Source organism: Dermochelys coriacea, chromosome 3 (genome assembly GCF_009764565.3).
Source record: "Dermochelys coriacea isolate rDerCor1 chromosome 3, rDerCor1.pri.v4, whole genome shotgun sequence".
Classification (NCBI taxonomy): Eukaryota; Metazoa; Chordata; order Testudines; family Dermochelyidae; genus Dermochelys; species Dermochelys coriacea.
The window spans coordinates 3,126,211-3,152,013 of NC_050070.1; positions in this window are offsets into that span (position 1 = coordinate 3,126,211).

Genomic DNA, 25,803 nt, shown 5'->3' on the forward strand with positions numbered 1-25,803 from the left:
TTTATTTGACATTGGTGAGGCCTCTCTGGAGTACAGTGTCCAGTTTTGGGCCCCACACTACAAGAAGGATGTGGAAAATTTGGAAAGCGTCCAGCGGAGGGCAACAAAAATGATTAGGGGACTGGAACACATGACTTATGAGGAGAGGCTGAGGGAACTGGGATTGTTTAGTCTACGGAAGAGAAGAATGAGGGGGGATTTGATAGCAGCCTTCAACTACCTGAAAGGGGGTTCCAAAGAGGTTGGATCTAAACTGTTCTCGGTGGTAGCAGATGACAGAACAAGGAGTAATGGTGTCAAGTTGCAGTGGGGGAGGTTAAGGTTGGATATTAGGAAAAACTTTTCCATTAGGAGGGTGGTGAAGCACCGGAACGGGTTACCTAGGGAGGTGGTGGAATTTCCTTCCTTAGAGGTTTTTAAGGTCCGGCTTGACAAAGCCCTGGCTGGGATGATTTCGTTGGGGTCGGTCCTGCTTTGAGCAGGGGGTGGGACTAGATACCTCCTGAGGTCCCTTCCAACCCTGATCTTCTATGATTCTATGAAACACTGTGCTCTTTCCAGCCCTCCTGGGTGACCCTACAATACCAAGCGTGTACATGTAACAACCAGGTTTGCTTTGGAAACGGCCGGCCTCTAAGGGGCCGTTACAAGCCACGTTAACTACATGCTATTTTAATAAAAAGAATTTAAAGAGAAGCTTGCCAGGGTCCTGTGAACAGCCGCATGTGCCATCGCCTCCGGCTCAGCGGCCCTGCTTCTCCCAGCAGACAGGGCCCTGGGAAGTGGAAAGTGACCCCAGAAGGCCGGGCTGGGCTGAGCCGCCACTCACAAGGGGTGCAGCTGCCCCACCTGTTCGCCTCTAAGCCCTCCGCTTGCCCCAGGCCCATCCTGATCTCCCTCATCCCTCCCCCTGCTCATCTCCTTAACCTCACTCCTCTGGCTCTGAGCCCGCACCACACAGACGTGCTCCACTCCCTCCTGTCTAAGGGATACCCACCCCACCCGGTCCCCACTGGCCTCTCCACCAACGGCCCAAACTCCCTTCTCCCTTCCAGCTCGAAGCTCATCGAGCGCTGTCTACAATCACCGTCCGAAATTCCTCTCCTCCAACCCCATCCTGCCCCCCCCCCAGCATGGCTGCAGTCCACTGACACCGCCCTCCCCAGTCTCCAGTGACCTCTTCCTCGCTATAGCCAAGAACCTGTCCTCCATCCTCCTCGACCCGGCAGCCACCTTCACCACCATGGACCACGCTCACCTTGAAACCTTCTCCTCCCTTTGGCTGCTCCTGGTTTTCCACCTACGGCCCCATTCCCATCGCCCTCTCAATATGTGTGTGTGTGTGCGTGCGAGAGAATTTCCTGCCTCACCCAACCCATCATTTCTGTACAAAGGGGCTACGGGCCCCCACACCTGAACCCGGATCGCTCTGCTCCCAGCCTGGATCCCCGGGAGGGGAAGAAAACCCCACCCCTCGGGTCCAGCTCTCATCTCTTCCTGATGCGGATCACTTGTGGGAGGAGAGAAGAGGAGAGGAGAGGGGACCGGGCAGCGCCCCTCTGCCCCACACCAAGCATGGCTGCTGCTGGGGGCTGCGGCAGCCTGGTGCATCTTGTGTGCCCCTCTCTGACTGCTCCGTGCACCTGTTCCACTTCCCCAAGCGGCGCCCTGCCAGCAACGCCAGGGCCGCCTCCCGGAGCTTCCCTCCTGCCCTGCACTGTGCACCAGCTGCACGGTCACCTCCCCAGTCACTGCCAGCACTGGGGAGTCTCTGCCCCTCTTGGGCTCCCAGGGGGGCAACAGCCTCCTCGGGGGAGCTCCCCAGGAAGTGAAGGGGGCGCTGGCACTGCTGGAAGCACGGCTGGGAGGTGGTGTCCCTGGCCCCGAAGGACTCACTGCTTGCACTGATTTAGCTACAGCTGCACCCATGGCACATCGGGCAGGCTCAGCATCCTGCTGGCCTTGCACAGGGGCAAGCTGGTCATGCTGGAGCTTGTGGGCAAAGCGGCTGCAGTCCCAGGGGTGCTCTACGGCTAGCATGAGCCTCCTGCTGCCCTCACCAGTAACTGACGTGTCAAGCCCAGAGGTGCCAGGGCTCAACCCTGGTAAGCCCCCGCACAAATGAAGCACTGCCCAGGGGTGCCGGGGCTATGATCTGGATTAGGGCACCTGCATGACTGGAATCCCCTGGGGGAAAGAGCAGCCCATCCCTTGTGCCAGGGGGTCCAGGATTGGGCCCAGCTCTCACCTCCTCCCAGGAGGGAACTCAGCGGAGATGGACCTGTTACAGGAGTGGCTGGGTGAGGTTCTGTGGCCTGAAATGTGCAGGAGGTCAGGCCAGATGATCATGCTGGCCTTAGAGTCTCTGAGGCTGCTGCCACTCCTGCAGTATTTGCCAACTCAACAAAGTCACAGGCCAGAGGCCAGATGCTGCCCCACGTCACACAGCTGGAAATGTGCCCCCGCCCCCCCATGTCACCAACAGTGGAATCAGGTCTTGCAGCCCTGCTGGCCCATTGCAGGCAGCCCATGCCAGGCGTCTCCCTCCACATGTACGAACACGGGCCTGGGATCAGTGGGTCCACGCGCCTCTTCCCAGCTATACAACGAGCTCATAAGAACGGCCAGACTGGGTCAGACCAAAGGTCCATCTAGCCCAGTATCGTGTCTTCCAACAGTGGCCAGTGCCAGGTGCCTCAGAGGGAATGAGCAGAACAGGGAATCATCAAGAGCTCAGCAGCTAATCGGCGCATTCATTACTTTGAGTATTAAAGTGTCAGGAAAGTTCATTAACAATAACGACTCTCAGCGAGGCCTCGTTCATCAAAGTGCCATGTTAACCTTTTCCAGGGGCTAGCGACCAGTTCTTGCCACGCCGCCCGGCGGCCCGTTCTTCTCTTTTCCCAGCACTTTGCACGGAGCTTTCCCATGGCTCGTGAAAGCCCGGAGTGCAGGGATCATGGCCTAAGGCTCATGTAGCATGGCCAGAGGCTGGGTGCTTCCCTGCGAATCCTCACCCACCAGCATTTCTTGATGCACCCACACTTCGCACCACGGCTATTCAGAACATTGGAGCAACAGCTGGGCCGGGACCCACATCCTCACAGCCTCTCTGTGGGGTCTGTCCGCCATTCAAGCACCACGAGACTCTCCGGGGGCTAGCAGTACAGTGTCTGTGACACGCAGTTCTGATCCTGTCCCATAGGTGGCAGCGGGGCACGCACACAGCACGTTACATTGCCCCAGGTTCTGATGGACTCCGGGCTGGCGGGGGAATGCTACCGGTGCAGCTAGCTGCTCCATGCTCTGTGGGGAGGAGAGCGTTATAGGAGTGGTGTCTTCCCTCCCACCGCAGAGCCCCCAAGCGATTTACAGCCCATCTCACAGCAGTGAAATGCAGCCCCTTCTGGGGCGCAACTCAGCAGCTGTTTAACCACCCACAGCAACGCAGCACAGTTTAGGATAGAAACTGAAGAAGAAGCCGCATCCATTTGGAAGCAGCAGGGTGTGTGGGTGTGTGTGTTAGCTGCTGGAGGCAAACTGAGTTGGAATTTAGCCCGACACCAGAGTTCCCACCTGCGCCCGTGTGACAATGCCACAGGATCCCCACAACTGGAGTGGGGTTCGAGGAAGGTCAGCTAGGGGTAGCATGTGGGACCTTGCAATGGAGCAGTCAGGTCAGAGCGGATACCACAGCCCTCTGGCTCGATGCTCAGGGGGATGCTGGGATTTTGGGCAGCACTATCTAGGGGAGATTGCTTGTATTTTGCTTCATCCCAGGCTCTCTGCACACGCTCCCTGGGAGCTTCTCCTCCTGGAATGGATCGCTTCTTGCAGACCAAACAGGCCGATTAGCTCCTTCGGGACACCCCTTTCCTGGCAGTGCAGGAGCAGGCCTGGATGAGCACCCCCTACTGCTGCACAATCACCACCAGGCTTTCGATGACCTGTATGTTTGACAGGATCTGCTGCCACATACACGCCCCACTACATTCGCTTTGGCAAGGCTGTACATGGGGCAGGATCTGGGCCAGGGCTGGGTCCATCAGTCCAAGCAAAATACAGACCGCAGTGTAATATGGTAACAAGCAGGCTAGTGTGATTCACTGCCCACTAGAAGAATCAAGATGGCTCAGCTGTGTGTCACAAACCCTATACCACCAATGCTAGTGGAGATTCTCCCTTTGCGCAAATAGCAGGGGTCTGTGCTTTTGGAGTGGGAGCATCAGCGCTGCACCCAGGCTGTGGCATGCAGCACAGGTGCTGTACGACCATGAGATAACTATGGTGCTTAGCAGCAGGGGGCCTGGGCTCTCCCCAGTATCAAAGGTACGTCTTAGCTGGCCTTTTAAAAATATTTCTCCCCCTGCGCTTGATCCCCTTCACCGCCAGGGCCTGGGCTGTGTCAGGTGAAGAGGGAGACCCCTCTGCCTACTAGCTGGTCCCCACGCGTCTGTTCTTCTGCCTCCAGCCTAGCCGGTTGTGCTGGTGCAGCTGTTGGTAATTTAGCGATCGTGCAACAACACCACTGTGCCATGGTCTCACTGGGGAATGCTGAAAGAAAAGGAGTACTTGTGGCACCTTAGAGACTAACAAATTTATTAGAGCATAAGCTTTCGTGAGCTACAGCTCACTTCATCGGATGCATTTGGTGGAAAAAACAGAGGAGAGATTTATATACACACACACAGAGAACATGAAACAATGGGTTTATCATACACACTGTAAGGAGAGTGATCACTTAAGATAAGCCATCACCAGCAGCGGGGGGGGGGGGGGGGGGGGGAGGGGAAGAAAAGGAGGAAAACCTTTCATGGTGACAAGCAATGTAGGCTAATGCCAGCAGTTAACAAGAATATCAGAGGAACAGTGGGAGGTGGGGTGGGGGGGAGAAATACCATGGGGAAATAGTTTTACTTTGTGTAATGACTCATCCATTCCCAGTCTCTATTCAAGCCTAAATTAATTGTATCCAGTTTGCAAATTAATTCCAATTCAGCAGTCTCTCCTTGGAGTCTGTTTTTGAAGCTTTTTTGTTGAAGGATAGCCACTCTTAGGTCTGTGATCGAGTGACTAGAGAGATTGAAGTGTTCTCCAACTGGTTTTTGAATGTTATAATTCTTGATGTCTGATTTGAGTCCATTCATTCTTTTACGTAGAGACTGTCCAGTTTGGCCAATGTACATGGCAGAGGGGCATTGCTGGCACATGATGGCATATATCACATTGGTAGATGCGCAGGTGAACGAGCCTCTGATAGTGTGGCTGATGTGATTAGGCCCTATGATGGTATCCCCTGAATAGATATGTGGACAGAGTTGGCAACGGGCTTTATTGCAAGGATAGGTTCCTGGGTTAGTGGTTCTGTTGTGTGGTGTGTGGTTGCTGGAGAGTATTTGCTTCAGATTGGGGGGCTGTCTGTAAGCAAGGACTGGCCTGTCTCCCAAGATCTGTGAGAGTGATGGGTCGTCCTTCAGGATAGGTTGTAGATCCTTGATGATGCGTTGGAGAGGTTTTAGTTGGGGGCTGAAGGTGATGGCTAGTGGCGTTCTGTTATTTTCTTTGTTGGGCCTGTCCTGGAGTAGGTGACTTCTGGGTACTCTTCTGGCTCTGTCAATCTGTTTCTTCACTTCAGCAGGTGGGTATTGTAGTTGTAGGAATGCATGATAGAGATCTTGTAGGTGTTTGTCTCTGTCTGAGGGGTTGGAGCAAATGCGGTTATATCGTAGCGCTTGGCTGTAGACAATGGATCGAGTGGTAGGATCTGGATGAAAGCTAGAGGCATGTAGGTAGGAATAGCGGTCAGTAGGTTTCCGATATAGGGTGGTGTTTATGTGACCATCGCTTATTAGCACCGTAGTGTCCAGGAAGTGTGGACTGTGTGGACTGTGTGGACTTGTGTGGACTGGTCCAGGCTGAGGTTGATGGTGGGATGGAAATTGTTGAAATCATGGTGGAATTCCTCAAGAGCTTCTTTTCCATGGGTCCAGATGATGAAGATGTCATCAATGTAGCGCGAGTAGGGGCATTAGGGGACGAGAGCTGAGGAAGCGTTGTTCTAAGTCAGCCATAAAAATGTTGGCATACTGTGGGGGCCACTCTGTGCCTCAGTTTCCCCATCAGTGACATGGGAATAGTGACCCTCCCCCACCTTTGTAGAATGCCTTGAGATCTATGGCTACAAAGTCCGGTGGAAGGTGCCACCTGTCAGAGCGGTGAGCGGCTCTAAGCTCATAGAGAACAGCAGGCCCCTGAACTCAGTACTTGCCTGGCTGAGTTACTGAGACGCTGTCCATCTGCGATGCTTCGCTCTCTGCTCCCTGCGGGCCAAATGGGCGACGGACTTGGTTGGTCCTAGGGAGTGATTTTGAAGAAGCCTGGTGTGAGAGAGACAGAGCAAATTAAGGACGAATAAAAGACGAAACTCCACCATGGAGCCCAGCAAATCAGCCTAAGCGGCACAATTGTAACTAGCAAACCTTGCTCCTAGGCAGGGAGAAGGTGGCCCTGATAGCTTAAGGGCTTTGGAAAATTCTGCTTCTTTAGGCACCTAAATACCTTTAACCCTCTGCCCCGTCATTGCTCTGTGCCCGAGTTCCCAGTTGTAAGACGCGGGTGAGGAAGCTTCCTGAGTGGCTCAGACAGGATGCTGCCGGGGGCCACAGGGCAGCTGGCTAGACAAGGCACCCGCTGGTGCTCAGGTAGCAAATGATCAGTGGCTAGATGCTGCCTCACACTCCAAGCAATGGCTCATTTCCGTAAGCCACAGCAGCACCTGGGTTTGGAAATGCAAAGGGGCCTGTCTACACTGCAGTTAAACATCCGCAGCTGGAGCATGGCAGCTGGCTGGGGATCAGGCTGTGGGGCTGTAGTCACTGGGCTCAGGCTGGAGCCCCAGCTCTGGGACCCTGTGAGAGGGGAGGGTCCCAGAGCCTGGGCTCCAGCCCAAGCCCCAACGTCTACACTGCAATTTTATAGCCCGGCAGCCCAAGCCCCCATGAGCCTGAGTCAGCTGACATGAGTCAGCCAGATGTGTTTACTTGCACTGTAGACATACCTCCAGGGTGTCCTGGCTCTCCTAACCTTGTGTTTTAAACTCCAAGAGAGGGGCAAGGCAGAAGAAACTAGACCTGAGGGGCTAAGGAGGGAATCCTGGTTTTGTTTCCAAGATAATTTGCATCTTGGACCTGGCATCAGTCACACAAAGGTAACAGATCCAGGGACATCTAGGAATGCTGCAGTTCTGTCTTTGCTCCATGCCATGGCCTTGCAGGATTTCATAGTAACAGTGGGGCTAGAACTCGGATCCTCCGGCTCCAACAGCCCCATCGGTTTAATGTGTAATGAAAGAGGTGCCAGGGCTGGAGCAATTTTTTTTTTTTTTTTTTACTTTCCTAACTGACACAGCAGAGATGCCGGGGCCACAAACTGCCAAGCCTAGTGGCAAAAATTAAGCACTGAGCCCAAGCCCGACTCTTACATTAGTAGAGGGCTCATGATTAAGGTGCAGATTTTGTCACGGTTATTTTTAGTAAATGTCACGGACTTCTGTGAATTTCTGTTTATTGCCCATGACCCATCTCTAACTTTTACTAAAAATAACTGTGACAAAACGGGGGTGGGGGTGGGGTGGCGGCTCTGGGGTCCTCCAGGTGCTCATAGCAGCTCAGAGCTCCGGGGCCATCGGAGCTGTGGAGCCCCTGATCATGGCTCTGAGCTCCAGAGGCCTCCCACCACCCGGGATGGCTGGGAGCTCTGGTGTGGCCGGCTCAGAGCTGTGGGGCCCCCTCAGGCTGACAGCTCCAGCCTCATCGCCAAAGCAGAAAACATCATGGAGGTCTCTGGAAGTCACAGGTTTTGTGACATAATCTTAGCCTTACTTATGATACACAAAAAGAAAAGGAGGACTTGTGGCACCTTAGAGACTAACAAATTTATTTGAGCATAAGCTTTCGTGAGCTACAGCTCACTTCATCGGATGATACACAGTTTGCCAGTTCTGATTCCATCCTGCAGAGGGCAGCGGCCACACACACACAAGGCCAGTGAGTTGTGCACAGTTGTGAGGTTAAAAGCTTGCCCCGGAGGTTTTAGCAGAAGGGGGTACATTGCATGTGCAATTGCGGTCAATAGCTAAGATAGATGAGCTAGAACAAGGAAACACCTGGTTTCTAGCTTCGGTTGCATGTGTGAAAGTGATTGTGTTTATTTGCAAGCATGACCCATGTGTTTGCATTGCAGCATTTAGTGGTGTAAGTACAGGAAGAAGCAGTGGGCACTTGGGAAGGAGACAGTTTTTGTTTTGGGCGGAGTCTGTGTCTGCAAACTTGCTCGATTGGCGTAAAGCGATGGTTGGATGGGCCAGTCATTGGGTATGACAGGCTCTGGACATACTTATCTGTTTGGAGCTATGTGGGTGATTTCCATTATGGGCAAGCAGTCTGGTAGGACATGGGCAGCATGGTTGTCTGAGAGTGGAATTGTAATGCTGTGGCACCCACCTCTCACGAGCGCCCCCTTCTGGTCAGGTGTGTCCATGGTGTTTAAAAAGTCCCAACCCTCCTATGGGGCTAAACCCCCCAGGGCTTCCTTCTTTGGGGCAATGGCTTTGCCCACTTAGTCTGTTCTGGCCCCAGCTCTCCAGCTGGGCTGCTTGAGTTCAGTCCCCTTGGGGGTAGCGGTTTACTCCTGTCCAGTCACAGGCCCTTCCCCAGTGGCCTATGGCCGGGGGGAGGAGAATCCAGGCCCACCAACTACCAGGCCCAGCTCACAGACCCTAAGAATAGCAGCTGTGCAGCATTGGGTCATCTAGCAAACCTGCCTTCAGTTCCCTGGACTGCTTTTCCTTCACAGCTGCCTTACTCTTAGCCCAGGGCTCTTCTAAGTTCAGGTCCAGCAGCCAGCCACGAGCTCTTCCGCGGTCCCTGCTAACACTGAGCTATCTGTGGTGCTGCAGGTCCCTTTGGCCAGCCAGAAGCACCAGCTGCACACCACTAACTCCAGCAAGGAACTGCCTCTGTGGCACTGCAGCTCCTTTTATTGGGTCCCTCCTGGGCTCTGATTGGCTGCTCCCTGCAGCCTCTCTGATTGGCTGCTTCCCCTGCAGCCACTCTAGCCTGCTTGGTTTCAGAGTAGCAGCCCTGTTAGTCTGTATTCGCAAAAAGAAAAGGAGTACTTGTGGCCCCTTAGAAACTAACAAATTTATTAGAGCATAAGCTTTCGTGAGCTACAGCTCACTTCATCGGATGCATTTGGTGGAAAATACAGAGGAGAGATTTATATACACACACACAGAGAACATGAAACAATGGGTTTATCATACACACTGTAAGGAGAGTGATCACTTAAGATAAGCCATCACCAGCAGCCATCACTAGCCTGCTTGGAGGACCTCTCCACTACTTTCCCCAGGAAGCGTGTGGCAGGACCCTGAGGCCTCCAGCAGGGGTCTCTGGGCCTAGTCCGGTCCCTCACAGGAACCAAGGGGAGCTCAAGGGGTGGGAGTGGAGTTTATAAATAGGCAGAGTGGGAACAAGACTTTTGAAGGACTCAGTGGTGGCTGAGTGCAAGGACCAGCGGGGTCAGCTGCAAGCACTGTGCCAGGCGCTTTGCCAGTTTTGGGGGATTTAGACTGCAGGCTGCCTCCCACCCTGGCCCACTGGATAAGAAAAGGGGGATTAGCCTTTCTGCAGGCTGTGCAAATTGGGGTATGTCCTTTCAGAGACCCCAGGGGAGCTTGGAAGACACTGGGGGACAGTCACTTATTTCCCAACATAAGGACCCGACATGTCCTGCTGGGAAATTGGACGCCATTCCCCTGAGACGGGGAAATCCTCCCAGAGAGGAGCCCTAGGGGAGCGTACGTTTGTCCATACCCATAATTACACATTGTATTTGACTTGCAGAAGTAACTAGTATTAAAACGTGGGGACAATGCCCTGACAGTACTATCTGGAAGGGATAGTTACTGACCAGTCACAGTTGTTTCAAGGGTTCTAAGTCAACTGTTCTGCGTTCGTATACAGAGATTGTCTACGTTTTCTTTTAGAGACGTTGTCACTCCCCTAGCAGAGATCTAATGCACTCTCTCTCTCTCTCTCTCTGTATCTCAAAGTCCTACCAAGACTAGACTGTGATCTGTACCCCAGCAGAGAAGTAAGCTGAGGTACGGGAAAGGGGAAAAATACGGCACACCTGACATTAGCACAGTGCTTTCCCCAAGCCTTTTACACAGGCACAAGCCACGATTTCTAGCTGGCCCCGGTGCTCACTTGTATTGATGGAAATGATGGTGTTTATCTGCATGCCTACTTGCCCCTGCCGCATGCTTTGGGAATGGGGGTCCTGCTTTCCAACCTGCTATGGAAGAGGTCAGTGAGCTGCTGTCCCACAGCCAATCCAGATGGAGCGGAGGCCCTGTCATAGAGGGGGGTGTTTGAGAAGGGCTATTTCATTGCTTCAGAAAGCTGAGTTTGTGGATGGGGATATCAGGGGCGGACTGCTGCAAGCCAGGGCCTGGGATTAACGGGGTAATTGTCATGTGTCTTTTAAATACACACCGATTATGGAGGCCTATTTAGTGATCTAGAGATCTGCAGCTGTTAAATCTCCATGATTATGTATTTATCCTGCTCCTAGTGATTGCCCCATTAAACGAGCAGTTAAATGCAAACAATTATTTCCTATAGGACAGAGCAGTGTGAGACTGCTAGTGACTTTGCTGACTGAGCTGAAGTTACTCCTCATTTACACTGAAGCAGCCCTAGTAAATTTCATTCCTTCAGGTTGAAGCTCCAAGCTATGAGGCAAGGAACGTATTCCAGACACTCATTCACCCTCATCCCCCACAGTCTGGCTGTGTTAACTGGAGCTGAGTTACTGTCACTCACGGATCGCTAGATTTTGAAGGGTTGGGGTTGGTGTAGGATGGGGTTGGGGTTGGGATTTTTAATCAGTACATGTCAATTTCAGCAGACATACATGAACTCATGACAAAATATTTCCATCAATAATTATCAAAATGTTCAGACAGGGCAAAGACAGACAAATTCTGCTTGAGAAATTAATAGTTTGATTTCAGGCTAGTTACCTGGTATATGTCGACATGTGACAACGTCAATTTGTGTTTTAACAGCTGTAAAGCTTTATCTTTATGAATCTCACCATCTGCTGTCATTAAAAAATTATTGTCTGATCCTCCCACCCCCATTTCCTCCAGCCGTGAAAATTAAAATCAATTACAAATAGAAAAATGTACAAAAATAAACACGGATATGATCCGTCAAACTAATAAAACAATAAACTGACTACAACGGAGCCTGCGCCTACGAGAAGTGATTTCAATGATCGCGTTGCCCTACATTGCATTTGTATGGCAGAGGGTTTGATTCTGATCACACCTACACCAGTATAAACCAAGAGCAATTCCGCTGGATTCAGTGAAATTGCCCTGCTGTAAAACCGGTGTGAGAATGTGCCGCATTGATTGTTAGCACAGGATGGATCTCTGTCCCCCTCAGGTGGGTGGTTTGTATAAGGAGCTTGCTAGGGGCTAATTAGGGCTCGTAGACTTTCAGCTCAAGTGGCACAGGCTTGTGCTTTTAGTACCAAAGGGCCCGGGATTCAAACTCTGCTCTCAGTCTAGTTGGGGTCAGTAACAAGCTCAGGATGACAAATTATGGCAAGCATTTACAATGGGCAGGGATAATTTAAAACAAATTTTAGGATGGTAAGACCTATAAAATCAGCTCTCTCACCACCAAATATGTATTTTCAATTTACACAGTTACAAGAAACAGAAGCTGCTTGGATTTTTAATATTTAACCCAAGAGCTTCCAGGATTCAAGATAAATTCATAGAATCATAGACTTTAAGGTCAGAAGGGACCATTATGATCGTCTAGTCTGACCTCCTGCACAACGCTGGCCACAGAGACTCACCCACCAACTCCTGTAACAAACCCCTAAGCTACAACCTGCCTCTCAAAGCTTATTTGGGGGAAAAACTACTAGAGAAATGTGTGAAGTATTTTCATTATGTTGTTGTAGGACAGTCAAACATTTGCATGGGCAATTCAAGTTCTTAGTCAAATATTACACAGTGTGTTTTAGTTGTGAGATGATTGTCTAAACAACAACACGGAAATTATATATAACTATGCACCTTCTTTAAGATACATTACATTGTACAGCCATGCATTGCCATGAAATAACTAAAAATATTGCTTTGGGGATCCACTGAGCAAGGAAATGCCTTTGCTAAAAGGGACTGTCAATCAGAAACAAATAAAAGAGGGTAGAAGGACCTTGCTACTTGGATAATGCTAATTCCCCTTCCCAAGGCAGTCCTGTTTCTCAGAAAAAGACTTAATAGCAGAATGCGGAGATGAGGTTTCATATCACTAAAGCGTTCATTACTTTTACAAAATATACTTCAGACAATTTGCTATGAATTATTATAATAAATACCAAATTGGTTGCCAATCAAGTGATCAAAGCACATATCATGCTCTCTCATTGTTACCTGAATTTACTTCACATTTGAACTTGCAGGTTTCAGCAATTTGCATTGGGTCTCGCTAGCCATTAGTGCATAGTAGAGAATTTTTGCCATGGTTACAGGCAGCTGACTTTGAGGCAGGACGTCTGGATTCTAGTCTTGCAACTTCCACAGATGTTATGTGAGACACTGTCAGTGAATCAGTTAACTTCCCCCACCCCTGTGCCTCAATTTACCTACCCCATCTGTAAAAATGAGGATAGGAATACCTATCTCATAAGCATCAGGAGGTTTATTTCATGGAAGTTGGTAAGGTCCTTTGAGATCCTTAGATGAGAAGTGAGAGAAGGGCATAGCATTATTAAATTACTCTGTTGGCTCTTCATTGGTTAAATGAATGCTTATTTCAATGTTCTGTATTTTCTTTGTTTAGCTGAAAACTTTGCAATTATTGTTACAGCACAACCATTTGGAAAGCCACATTTTCCCCTAAATGCCTCTGGATTTTCATTTTCATAGTCCTGTCTTACATTCACGTCTCAAAATGCACTTCCTGATAGGAGAGGTGGGGACAAGATTATGGTGTACAGAGGTGACATTGCAGAGGTGGGCTTGCTGTCACGGAAATGGGAGACAGAAGAGTTCCAGCTGCAGCATAGTATCCTGGTGACAAACAGGAGCTCTGACTTAAGGAGGGATCCAGGGGAGATGGATTTATGCTTCAGGATGCTCATTTTGACCCACAGACACTCTTCACCTTTGAAGCATTTTGGTGGAGATGAAAAACGAAAGATAAATAAAGCAGCATTCGTTTTTCTAATACCCACCAGGCTTGTCTCATGCCATGGCGGTGAAGTAATAGCAGGATGCGCTTTCACTTCTCAGAACAAAGGGACTAACCTAGCACTTCTAGGCACGTGATCCAGGAGATGTTTAGGACCAATTGCACTGCACTGCACCCTTCCAGCACCAGCCTGCTCCAAAGCTGTGTTCATCTCACATTGACTGTTGTGAAAATGTGCATCTGTGCAAGTGTGATTTTTATCACCACAGAAAAAAACGGGTCCCCTCTCCTGAATTCCTGACATGGCTCGGTTTGTCTTCCCCTGCCGAGCTGTCCAAAAGATGTGACCTGAGCTGTACATTACGCTGCTGGTGGCAGAACCGCTCTACTTCAGACATAATAATTGTAACAGTACTGGGAATAACGAGAGGCAATTAACTGTCACTCCATTGAGTCTCCATTGGTGTTTAACGACTGGAAGATGTCACACGTTGGCCATTCATTAGCTGAATGGAGCCCTCTGATTGGCCACCAGACAGCTGGCATTCTTTCTTTTTACAGAGTAGAGTCTTTGAGTGATTTTGAGATATTTTCAGCGTCGAAGGGACGATAAGTATTATTCTTCTGTGAGGGCTGAAGAAGAGACAGTGTTATTCTCTCAGCTAGAGCGACTGGCTTCTTCCACCTGCTCAAAAACAGCAACCTGTCTAAACAAGCAAAAAATTAAAGGGACCAGTTGTGACCTTGCTCCTGCAGTGCTGGCAGGGTGCATGGGTGAGAAGCTCAGAAACCAAGGTACTGGGTGGGTATGGTACAAGAACTTGAACAGAAGGGAATGGAAATGCAGGTGCAATGTCATAAGAGCCACTGGAGAAGCATGTGTAGCTGGGGGAGGGCAAGCACCCGCTAGCTGGGGATCCACAGAGGATGTATGAGAGACAGGTACAGCTCTCCTACAGAGCACTCAGCCCGTTAGCACTGCCAACCCCACGGGTTCAAAGAGTCATGAGACCGGCGTACAGAGCATGAGATCAACACCTACCATCTTTAGATGCCTTTAAGAATCTGGCCCCCAAAATCACGACTGGTCTAAGTCACGATACTATTTTCCAGAAACAACAGATGTTGGGTTCTTTTTCTTTGACTTCTAGTTTCAGAGCCCTTGGAGTAGTTTGCATTTTCAGGCTTTTCGCTACAACAACGAAAGGCTAGAAACTTTTTTTTTTTTTTTTTAAACAAAAGCTGAGATCCTAAGGAAATCATTTGCCTGCAGGAAGTGGGGCTTTAAGAAGAACACCAAATACCACAGGAGCTGGCAAGGCTGAGGCTCACGCTTCGGCTCTGGGTCAAATTGCCAGCAAAAAGCAAGCTGTCACCCACACACTTGTACTATTCACACCTGCTAGTGAAAAATGTGACAAATGCTTCTGCCAGAACCTACTGCCAGGTGCCCCTGGCCAGCTGCAATGTCCTGCTGTGGCAGCAGAATACTAGCCAGGCCCACAGCATCTTAATCCATGCGGCTCCTGAGGGACAGGGGTGCACGTGTGGGGCACGGCCTTCCCCCAGTACCCACTTGCCCCACCTGCACAGGGTATGTTTTGTATGAAGAACGTTTTCCTCTCCTTATGGGCGAGGAGGGCTGATCCACACCTCACAGGACAGGAGTGAGCTGTGAACCCCACCAGAGATCCAAGGAGGGGAGTCCTCTTTCTCCCTACAAATAGCTGCCCCCTGCGGCCTTTAATCTTCCCACCCCCTTTCTTCGCCATAGAAGGATCCATACTGCACAGAGCCCCCCCCCATGGTCCCTCCAGGGATGGGGAAGAAGCCGGGCTGCCTCTAGAAGGCAAAGTCTCCAATAAGAAAAGGAGTACTTGTGCCACCTTAGAGACTAACAAATTTATTAGAGCATAAGCTTTCGTGAGCTACAGCTCACTTCATCGGATGCATTTGGTGGAAAAAACAGAGGAGAGATTTATATACACACACACAGAGAACATGAAACAATGGGTTTATCATACACACTGTAAGGAGAGTGATCACAGTGTGTATGATGAACCCATTGTTTCATGTTCTCTGTGTGTGTGTATATAAATCTCTCCTCTGTTTTTTCCACCAAATGCATCCGATGAAGTGAGCTGTAGCTCACGAAAGCTTATGCCCTAATAAATTTGTTAGTCTCTAAGGTGCCACAAGTCCTCCTTTTCTTTTTGCGAATACAGACTCTGAAAGTCTCCAATGTCAGCCTTGTTTTAGAGCGGGGGGGGGGAGGAGAAATTAGAGGACGGGCAGAGAAGGGAGAGGGGGAGGGGGAAATAGGTGGGGGGGGAGGAGGAGGGCTCCCCTGCCCCCGAGCTAGGCTATGGGATGTGAATGCGGCTCCGGTAGGATCTGCCCGCCTAGGGCTCCCTTGGGAGAGAAACCCCCATAGGCTGCGTGGCTCTGGGATCCCCCTCCTGGCCCCGGCAGACCGAGGGACCACTGACGCCCCTTCCTCCGCAGACCGGCGCGGGCAGGGGCCGGGGACCCCCCCCGTGCCCGGCCCGTGGGCTCGCCGTGCAGCCGGGATCCAGCCGCGGGAAGGAGGGAGGAGCCGCCGGCGCCCGGGACCCCCCGCGGGAGGCGGGAGCAGGGCTCACTCCTCTCCGGCACGGACGCGGGGCGAGACGCGGAGCCGGGGGCTGCCCGGTCGGAGCAGGGCAGCGGGAGCCCGCCAGCCCCGCTCCGGGGCGACGAGCCTGGCGGCGCGGGGGACCCGGCTCCCCGCAGGGGCGCGCCGCTGAGCCAGCCCGGCCGGGCGCGGCGGCCCCATGCAGGCCAGGGGCCGGTACCTGCTGGCGGGGCTGGCCGCCTGCCTGCTGGCCGGGCTCTACCTGCGGCCGGGGCGCCGGCGGGCGGCCGCCGCCTCCCCGCCCGAGCCGCGCCGGGGCGCCCCGCTGCGCAGCGCCCTGGCGGCGGGGCCGGCGGGCGGGCGCTGCCGCATGGAGACCTGCTTCGACTTCAGCCGCTGCCGGCGCCACGGCTTCCGCGTCTACGTCTACCCGGCCCGGGGCCGCCTCTCGGAGCCCCACCGCCGGGTGCTGCGCAGCCTGCGGGGCTCCCGCTTCTACACGCCCGAGCCCGGCCGCGCCTGCCTCCTGGTGCTGCCGCTGGAGCGCGGCCCGCGGAGCCCCGACGCCCCGGCCCGCCTGCCCCACTGGAACGGCGGCCGCAACCACCTGCTCTTCAGCCTCCACCGCGACGGGCCGCTGCGCTTCGAGCCGGGCCAGGCGCTGCTGGCCCAGGCCAGCCTGGGGGCGCCCCGCTTCCGGCCCCGCTTCGACGTCTCGCTGCCGCTCTTCCCCCGCCGGCTCCCGCCGCGGGGCGGCCCCTTGCCCGCGCCCCGCCGCTACCTGCTGGTCTTCAAGGGCCAGCGCTACCCGAGCGGCCTCGGCGCCGAGAGCCGCGCCGCGCTGCGCCAGCTGGACCACGGCCGCCACCGGCTGCTGCTCGCCGCCTGCCGGCCCGGCCCGGGCGCCCGCTGCGACCGCCACGCCGCCGACCCCGCCCGGTGAGCGCCCCCTGCCCTGCCCTGCCCTGCCCGCCCGCCCGCGCTGGGCTTCGGCTTTCTCCCACCTTCCCGGCCGCTTCACGCTTCCCCACCGGGGGGAGTCGCTCCCTGCTGGCCAAAGCAACGCGGAGTCCCTGGGGCGCCGTAGAGACGAAGACGTTTAGTTGGGCACCGTTCCCTTCCCTGCGTTCCCAAGCCCACGAAAGCGTATGCTCAGATAAATGTCTTAGTCTCCAAGGTGCTACAAGGACTTCTCCTTGTTTTTGCTGATACAGACTAAAACCGGCTTCTGTTCTGAAACCTGCAGCCCCTTCTGCCTGGCTGGGCATTTGCTCCCCCTTGACTCCACCGGGGCAGGGTTGTTGACAGACCAGGTTTAACCAGCGCCCACGATGTTAAGCCCGTTTTAGCACTTCCTGTAGATGGGCCAAGTGGTGTTTAAACACGGGTTAGCTTGAGGTTGCTGTGTTTAAAACCCTATTAGGTTAAGTTTTGTCATGGTTAACCATCACCCACTTGCCCCCTTGCCTGGAACCAGGGTGGCTGCCACACCCTGTGGCTTGAAGTGGTTGCCATCCAGGGTTTACAGGGTTGTTCAGTGGCTCTCAGCCCCCTCTCTGTAAAAATTGTTCCAACCCACTGTCCCCTAACCTATTTGTAACAACAGGACTTGTCCACCCTTCGGGAAAATCAGGTTTTTAACATCTTGTTAAATGCCCCCCATTGTAGACAGGTGAGGTGTTTCTGGTCACTTCACTTTGCAACTCAGCCAAGGTGGTGTTCTTGGAGGCTTGTTCGCTGGCTTGGAGCACGGCAGGCCGAGAAAACAAACCTGTGAAAGGAGCTTTTTTGGAGGTATTATTTTTCTCCTGATCAGCTGCATGGCACAGATTTGGTGACTTGCCTCCTACTGTCAGAGGAGATGATCCAGTGCTTCTAAACCCCAAGAATGCAAATTCAGTTAAAGCTCAACCGGGAGTTGGGGGGAGAGGGAAGGACGCTATTAGATTCAAAGTTACACATAATGCACCTAAAGAAAAGAGAGCGCTGATAAACCTAGAAAGCCAAGCTCTCCTGAACATGCTAGTTTGTGAGACCCATGAGCTTTAGGCACTTCTTTGATTTGAGTTTGCTTGAATCTAAACTTGACATCAGAGCTGTCTAAAGAAATGGCATTGAATTAAACAGATACACTGATATTTGTGTTAATTTACAAAGAAGAGACCCTCTATGCTTAGTGTCCCATCCTGTTGATTTTTCCAGTTCATTGAGTGGTCTCTGGTGATAATTTCCCTCATAAACTCCTGCTGTGTGTTGGCAAATTTAAAAGGAATCAAGAAAGCTGACTGGTGGGGAGAGGGAACGGTTAGAGGTCAAAGAATATTCAGATGGAATTTCTAGTGTGATCTGTGTAGTGTGTATGTCTACAGATACACACAGCGTCTACATAGTCTGGGTTTAATGCTTTATATGTATATCCAAAGGCAGAGTTAGCTGTAAAAGGATCAGAGCTCTTGCCATTGCAAAAAGTTGCTTGCAAATAATATTGAGAGCACTTTTGTGGGTTTTTTTTGATAGTCATCTAATTAAGTGGTTCTTCGAGAACTTCCGCTCACAGATCCTTTCTGCCGTGGGCTGCAATCTGTGACCTGGTTGTTAGCAGTGACCAGTGGAGCGATGAGCTCTGCATGCCTATAAAGGGTGTGTGTTTCCCCAGCACGTCAATTCCTTTCCACTGCCCGACCCTTCCTTGCTCGGGATTGTCATGCACTAGCCTTTGTTTAAGGTACTTTTCATGTCTGCTAGCACTGGTGTTATTTAATCGTGGTTTGTCGCTTCAGGTGTCTCTATGGTGCAGTTTATTAGGCTGTCAGAGCCTGATCTCAGGTATGGGGGAGTGCTGGGAGTCAGATTCGAGCTTTGGGAGTCCTGTAATGCCACTCTCAGCAGAGGAACTGGAGGTCTAGCTGCCTCTGCTAGGTTGGAGAGGGATACGCTCAGTGATGAGCTGCCAAAATCTTAACAACCGGTTCCCTCCTCACCCCACGAGGGGGTAGTGGCCTGCCCTCGACCCCCTGGGACTCCTGCCCCATCCACCCCATCCTCTGACTGCCCCCAGAACCGGGCAGGAGTGTCTCGTGGGCCACCGTAGTGGGTGCCCACCCTGCCCCTAAGAGCCAGAGGGACCTGCTGGGGGACGAGGTGGGGAGTCCCGGTGGTGTTTACCTGGGGCGGCTCCCAGAAAGCATCTGGCAGGTCCCTCTGGCTCCTAGGAGTGGGGTGGGATAGCATAGCTGGGGGGGGGGAGCAGGGGGAGTGGCTGCTCCCCGCAGTGATCACATCAAAAGTGGCTCTTTAGGCACCAACTCCGTGAGTGCTCCGGGGCTGGAGCCCCCACGGGGAAAATTTGGTGGGTGCAGAGCCCCCATCAGCAGCTCCCCACCCCAGCTCACCTCCACTCCGCCTCCTCCCCTGAACACGCCGCCCCGCCCTGCTTCTCCGCCCCAGCTGATTCATGGGAAGCCGGGGGAGTGGGGGCAGAGAAGTAGGGCGGGGCGGAGGTGGAGCGGAGGTGAGCTGGGGCTAGGCGGGGAGCTGCCGGTGGGTGCTCTGCACCCATCAACATTTTCCCTGTGGGTGCTCGAGCCCCGGAGCACCCACGGAGTCGGCACCTAAGGTGCCACTTGTGGCCGGTTGTAAGGGCTTCTAAATTTAACAACCGGTTCCAGCTCACCACTGGATACGCCGCTAGCCCTTGCTCTGTCTGGGTTGCCTTTCCAGCTCGGGCACTGGAGGATAGAGATGGCCAAGTGAGATCTAGAGTAGTTTCCCTCTGAGAAGTCCTTTGTGTCCCCAGCAGGACCCTATAGCTAAAGAGGCCTGATAAAGGGCACATGAGCCCAACTGGGGAATCCTCTGACAACAGGTTCGAGGCTCCTCCTGGTACCCGCAAGCTTTCAGTTCTCTCCAAACCCACAGGCCTGAGCCAAGTTCGCTGTTGGTGCCAGATCAGCATTTAGTGTCACAGAGGGGCTTTGTCCTGTATCTTACTCGCATAGTGATAGGGACGTTGTATCTCATAGTCCCAACATCTCCCTGTCCCTCTCCATCCTTATGGACCCAAAGTCCTTGGCTTTCTCCCTGGACTATTTCCGAGCCTGATGCCCCATCTTTTGGGTCCCGTGGAGAAGCTGGCCTGGGAAGAAGATCAGACTCCATCACTAACGCACTAAAGGACAACTTGCTTTCTTGTTGTCACAAGTGTGTCCCTGACTGTGCCACCAAAGGATCCTTTGTAGTCTCATGTGAAATTCTGTAAGGTGTAGCTGTAAGGTGACTGCAACAGTCACTGCTGGTAAATGGCCCTGGACTTGAGGCAAGATGTTTGCCTCCCAAAAGGGGGGGGTCTGTGAGGGCAACACGCACAAAGATGATCAGTTAGTTCCCTATCCTGCAATGAGTTCTGTCACAAGGTGAGACCTGGCCAGTCAGAGCTCACTGCAGGATCAAGCCTTCAGTAAGTAACTTGTCCTTCTATAGCTGACACAGTCCATGCACTATATGTATGTTATGCTTGTGTTCAAATTTAGTAATGTGGGTAAAGTTAGGTGCGTAGATTCATATTGTGAGCATACTGACATAAGTCTGACTGTTTCTTGGGTTTGTTTATGTGATGATTTCTCTGGAGCAAGTGGGGGGAGTCATTTAGCAACAATAATTATTAGAAGTGTCTTTAAATAGTAGTGTTCTTCCTGAATCGTTTTAAATATGAACTTGGTATTTTATATTGAATGGAAATCAGAAAGACACTATTCTTTCAGTTATTGTATAGTTGGGTATGGATAGAAATTATACTTTTTTTTTAAGGGGAAAATAAGTGTTTATCGTTCGCTGTTGAAGACTCAGTCTGAATTTGTGCTTCTTAAAAGGAGAGCGACTCTAGGCAATAGCAGCTTTAGGAAGAGTTTGAAATGACTTGCCAGTTGTTCCCACGTCTGGTTAGAATAAAGGTTCATAGGTTGATTTTTAGTATATATAAAGCTGTGGACATGTTTCCTATTTGCGTTAAACAGTAATGGATTGCAAAATTGGGTACATATATATTACATTTTCCATTATAAATTCAGAAAGCCAGTTTGATAAATAATGTGGGTGGCTAACTTTTTACCTGCTCTTATCGATAAAATGAGACACCTGGAACAAAAGTATGGAGGGGGCGATACAGATACTTACTGAAAAAAAATAAATCTGGTTTTCAGGCAACAAGATTGGGCATTGTAGAAGAGTTGAGACTCACCGGCGTGGCGCCTCCTGCTGGTCGTCTGGGAATTAGCTCTTTCCAGACTCAGAGCGCCTCCTTCTGGCTGGTGTCTCACCTGCTTCAGGCCCCGTGTCCCTCCCGGATCCCTGTGCCTCTTTACCTCAGGGTTCTGCCCCAGCAGTACCCCCATTCTCTGGGTCTCCCATCCCAGCGGAGCCCCCAACCCTCCAACCCCACCTTGCCTCAGTGGCTACTGCCAGTCATCATCTAGCCCTCTCTCCCTAGGACAGAGCGCAGTCTGTAATGGCCACTCATCACTGGCAAGGGGGTAGGACCTGCTACCTTTGCCTGTTCCCGGGCAGCCCCTCTGCAGTACCTTTCGTAGGCCTTCAACAAGGCCTCCAGCCTGGGAGTTTACCAGGCTGGAGCTCCCCAACTCTGCTTTGCCCTTCCCCAGCAATGCTCTGCTTCAGGTACCTTGCTCCCAGGCAGCTAGCTAGCTAGCTAGCTAGCTAGCTCGGTCGGTCGGTCGGTCGGTCCGTCTCTCTCTCTCTCTCTCTCAACACTCTTCCCAGCCCCTCCCTTATAACAGGGCCAGGTGAGGCCTGATTGGGGCGTGGCCCCAGCTGTGGCTGCTTCCCCAATCAGCCTAGTATTTTCTCTCAGGAGTGGGGTAACTGCCCCGCTACAAGCATGCATTCAAAAAATGCTACCCATGTCCTCTTACTGTGTGCATCTTCAACCTTATTTCAGAGTAGCAGCTGTGTTAGTCTGTATTCGCAAAAAGAAAAGTAGTACTTGTGGCACCTTAGAGACTAACAAATTTATTTGAGCACTTTTAGATAGTTTAGGGTCCTTTTTCTTTTGTAGAGAAGCAAAGTGTTTGTTGTAAATAGCTTGTCTAGTTTTTGTAAAGTCCAGCCACGAGGAAGTTTGTGTAGAAGGTTGTTTTTTTATGAGAGCATCCAGTTTTGAGAGCTCATTCTTAATCTTTCCCTGTTTGCTGTAGAGGATGTTGAATAGCTGGTTCCGCAGTTTCTTTGAGAGTGTGTGGCACAAGCTGTCAGCATAGTCTGTGTGGTATGTAGATTGTAATGGACTTTTTATCTTCAGTCCTTTTTACCTTTTGGTTCCTTATGCTCAAATAAATTTGTTAGTCTCTAAGGTGCCACAAGTACTCCTTTTCTTTCAACCTTATTGTAAGTGTATTTTTTAGAGTTCAACAATTGGTTTTCCAATATGGAAAAATTAAACCCTGTTAAAGATGGAGCCATTCTTGCACATGAATATATATTGAAACAAGACCAATCTGTTTCTAATAATACTGGTTCTATTGCTGAAAAGCCTATGGTCCTTTGAAGGTTAGCACTTAACAATAAATTCTGTACTTGGGACTTTCATTACATCCGTGATTGAAAATTGCATTCCAAGCGTAGGTTTTATTTACTATAGGACACCTGGAATGATAGAAAGGCTGTTTTTGTAGAGAAGATGTCCTGGAAGAGGAAAGAGATCCACGAGTAAAACCAGAGGAGATGTATAGGAGAACCTCTGAGTTACGAATACCTCTTGAATGGAGGTTGTTCATTACTCTGAAATGTCCATAATTCTGTTCTTTCAAAAGTTTACAACTGAACAGTGACTTAATTCAACTTTGAAACTTTACTGTGCAGAAGAAAAATGCTGCTTTTAACCATCTTAATTTAAATGAAACAAGCACAGAGACAGTTTCCTTCCCTTGTCAAATCCTTATTTTTAAACTTCCCTTTATTTTGTTCGTAGTTTATATTTAACACAGTACTGTACTGTGTTTGCTTTTGTGTGTGTGTTTGTCTCTACTGCTGCCTGATTGCGTGCTTCCAGTTCCAAATGAGGTGTGTGGTTGACCGACCGGTTCGTAACTCTGAAGTTCTACAGCACCAGGTATCTGGATTTCTTGCGATCCATCAGACTTTTGAATCCTGTTGCCTTTTCAGATTCACCCCACTTGCACAAAGAAGAAAAATGCACTTACATGTATTTGTTAGACAGGCAAATGTTCCTAGATCACTCCTTAGAAAGGCATTTGGCAACTACCATTGAGTAATACTTTTGTTTTGAAAAATTCTTCTTGTGACCGTTGCTCAGTTCATTAGTGAATATTTGAACAGTGCTTTGAAATATAAAGCCCTCTATGAGCGCAAAGTATTATCGCCATTTTAAGTATCCATGTCTCATGCTGTCCCATGGCATCGATGGAGCATGAGATCTTGTACCGCACTTGTCTCTTAGGGAATTCCCCTTCAGGCCTACCTGCCATCAGGTAACTGGTTTGGTAATTGGTGGCATTCTGCATAAGTCCTTCGTCCTTTGAAGCTCTTCTAGCGGGCTGGCTGAACACACAATGAGAGATTTAACCTGTGTTTATGTGCTTGAAAAATGGCAGTTACTCTGGGTAAACAGTTTTGTTAACTCGGTAAACAATTTTTAATGCCGGTCTTTTTTGCATGTTAAGAATGAGCTCTATCAGTAAAAACTTTATTGCATACGCGTAGTTATTGCTGAGCTTAAAATATCAGTATCCACGTTTTATTATGAACTTTTTCCAAGCTAACAATTTACCATATAATCATGCTTTTTTATAATCAAATTAAAGTATAAGAAGGTCTCAAAAGTGGGAGTCTTTTTTTTTTTCGGTTATCAATTTTTGGGAGAGTGGAAAACTTTCCATTTTACCTACACTGTGACTTTGGCCGCTGTGTGCCTCAGTTTCCCATCTGTACAATGGGGATAATAGCATGCCTAATGGGGTGTTGTGACGATAAATTCATTAAATATTGTGAAGCGCTCAGATAGTACAGTGATTGGGCCAGATAAGTACCTAAGATAGTTAGAAGGCCTGGTCTAAACACAAAGATGCCCCAATTAAAAAGTGTGACTTTAAACTGATTTTGTTAAACTGGTGCAGTTCTTTGTGTGGATGCTCTTAAATCAGTTTGAGTGTCAACACAGGGGGATGGGGTTGGACTGATTTAAACTAAATAGTTTTCTAAACTAGTTTACTTCCATCAGTGGACAAATTGTGTGCAGCCAACCCGGAAAGGCAGGGTTCTTATTATTTAACCTTAAATGCACCAATAACTTTACAGTTGAATTTAGTGGTGGTGAAAAGTGCTGGATTGAAAAACCATAAGAGACTGAAACCTTCTGCTCACGGAAGAAGTACGGCACAGACACCGGAAATGCAAACTTCACCTCACATGGCCTCATCCTCAGTAGCTGGCAGCCCTGACCTGGAAGGGCTGAGGGGGGATTTGGTTTCCATGCCTAGTCAGTTCTTGGCACCTCTTTGGAGTCTTCTGACACGTAACGTGAGACTCTGCAGATTAGTGCATGGATGCTTGTCAGCTAAGAACTGGACTGACAATATCCATTCATTTCATGTCGGCCATTGAGCAGCCATCGGATGGCCCTAATCTTTGATCATTGGGATGGATGATCTAGCAGGGATGGAGTGTATCCTGTCCTCCCAGTCTGCTGGAAAGCTTATTTTAAAATTCCATATGGCCAAGACAGAATGTCATTAATGTAACGACTGCATTTGTAGAGTCTCTGCCGTCTATAGAGCTAACACTGGTTTTAAAAAGGCAGAAATAACAGCATGTGGTTTTGCATATGAATGTTGCTACGCGGATTAAAACCCCTGATTTCAATTTGATCCAATTGAGCTACAGCTTGTAATTGTGTTATTCTGAAATGATTTTATTTTTTCCTATCGCTGATGAAAATGTGAAGCATTTTTCATTAGCAGAACCTTACTGAGCTTCCACAGCTATCTGGGGCTCCTTAAGATGATTGAAATTCTGGTATTTCTCTGTCAGTCGGGAAGGTTAATGCCTGATGATTATATTCATTGTTTGATGTCTCAGCCGTGCCAAGAACTGGTAACAGGAAAGTTTAGAATTCTTCCTCCACCTGCCAATGAGGTCCTGGGAATGTTTCCAGTTTTACATTAGTACGATAGTAGTTCTAAATTTAGAACACTTTCCCTCCAGTTACCGTGGGAATTTAGGACTTGATGCAGCAAGGTGCTGAGGTACTTCCTCTCTTGACAGCAAAACCAAACAGTTCCCCCTCCCCCATGTCTTTCCTTAATGGGTTCACTTGTCCTCTTCCATCCTGGAACTCTTTGGCTCTCAGGACTTTGATTTGGTGTTTACAAATTCACTGAAGGGCCCTCAAAGCCCACAGATCGTGGCCTCTAAACCATCTCTAGGCTAAACGTCTCATTCTTTATGGTCATTACGTCAGCTAGGAGCGTCTCAGAGTTTTAGGAACTAATGGCCAACCCACCTTATTTCATATTTCACAAAGACTAGGAGGTATTTCAGCCTCACCCCAGATTTCTTACCCACTGTATATCAGACTTTCATCTCCGAGGGCGCATACCACCACTTGTGGTTTTTCTCCAAGGCCCCATAACTGTTATGGGGAGGCGAGGTTTCATATTCTGGATGGTAAGAGCTGTTAGCTGCTACCTAGATGGTCCTGGACCATTTAGAGAGTTAAACAGACTATTTATGGCCTTTGAAGGAAAATCTAAGGGTCAAGTCATCTCAGGTCCATCTCGGTGGCTACAACTGTGCATCGGCTGGTGGTCTGAGCTAGCTTGTACCTTGGTGCTTGACTGCCTCAGGGCTTGCTCAACTCGGCTTTAATGGCATGTA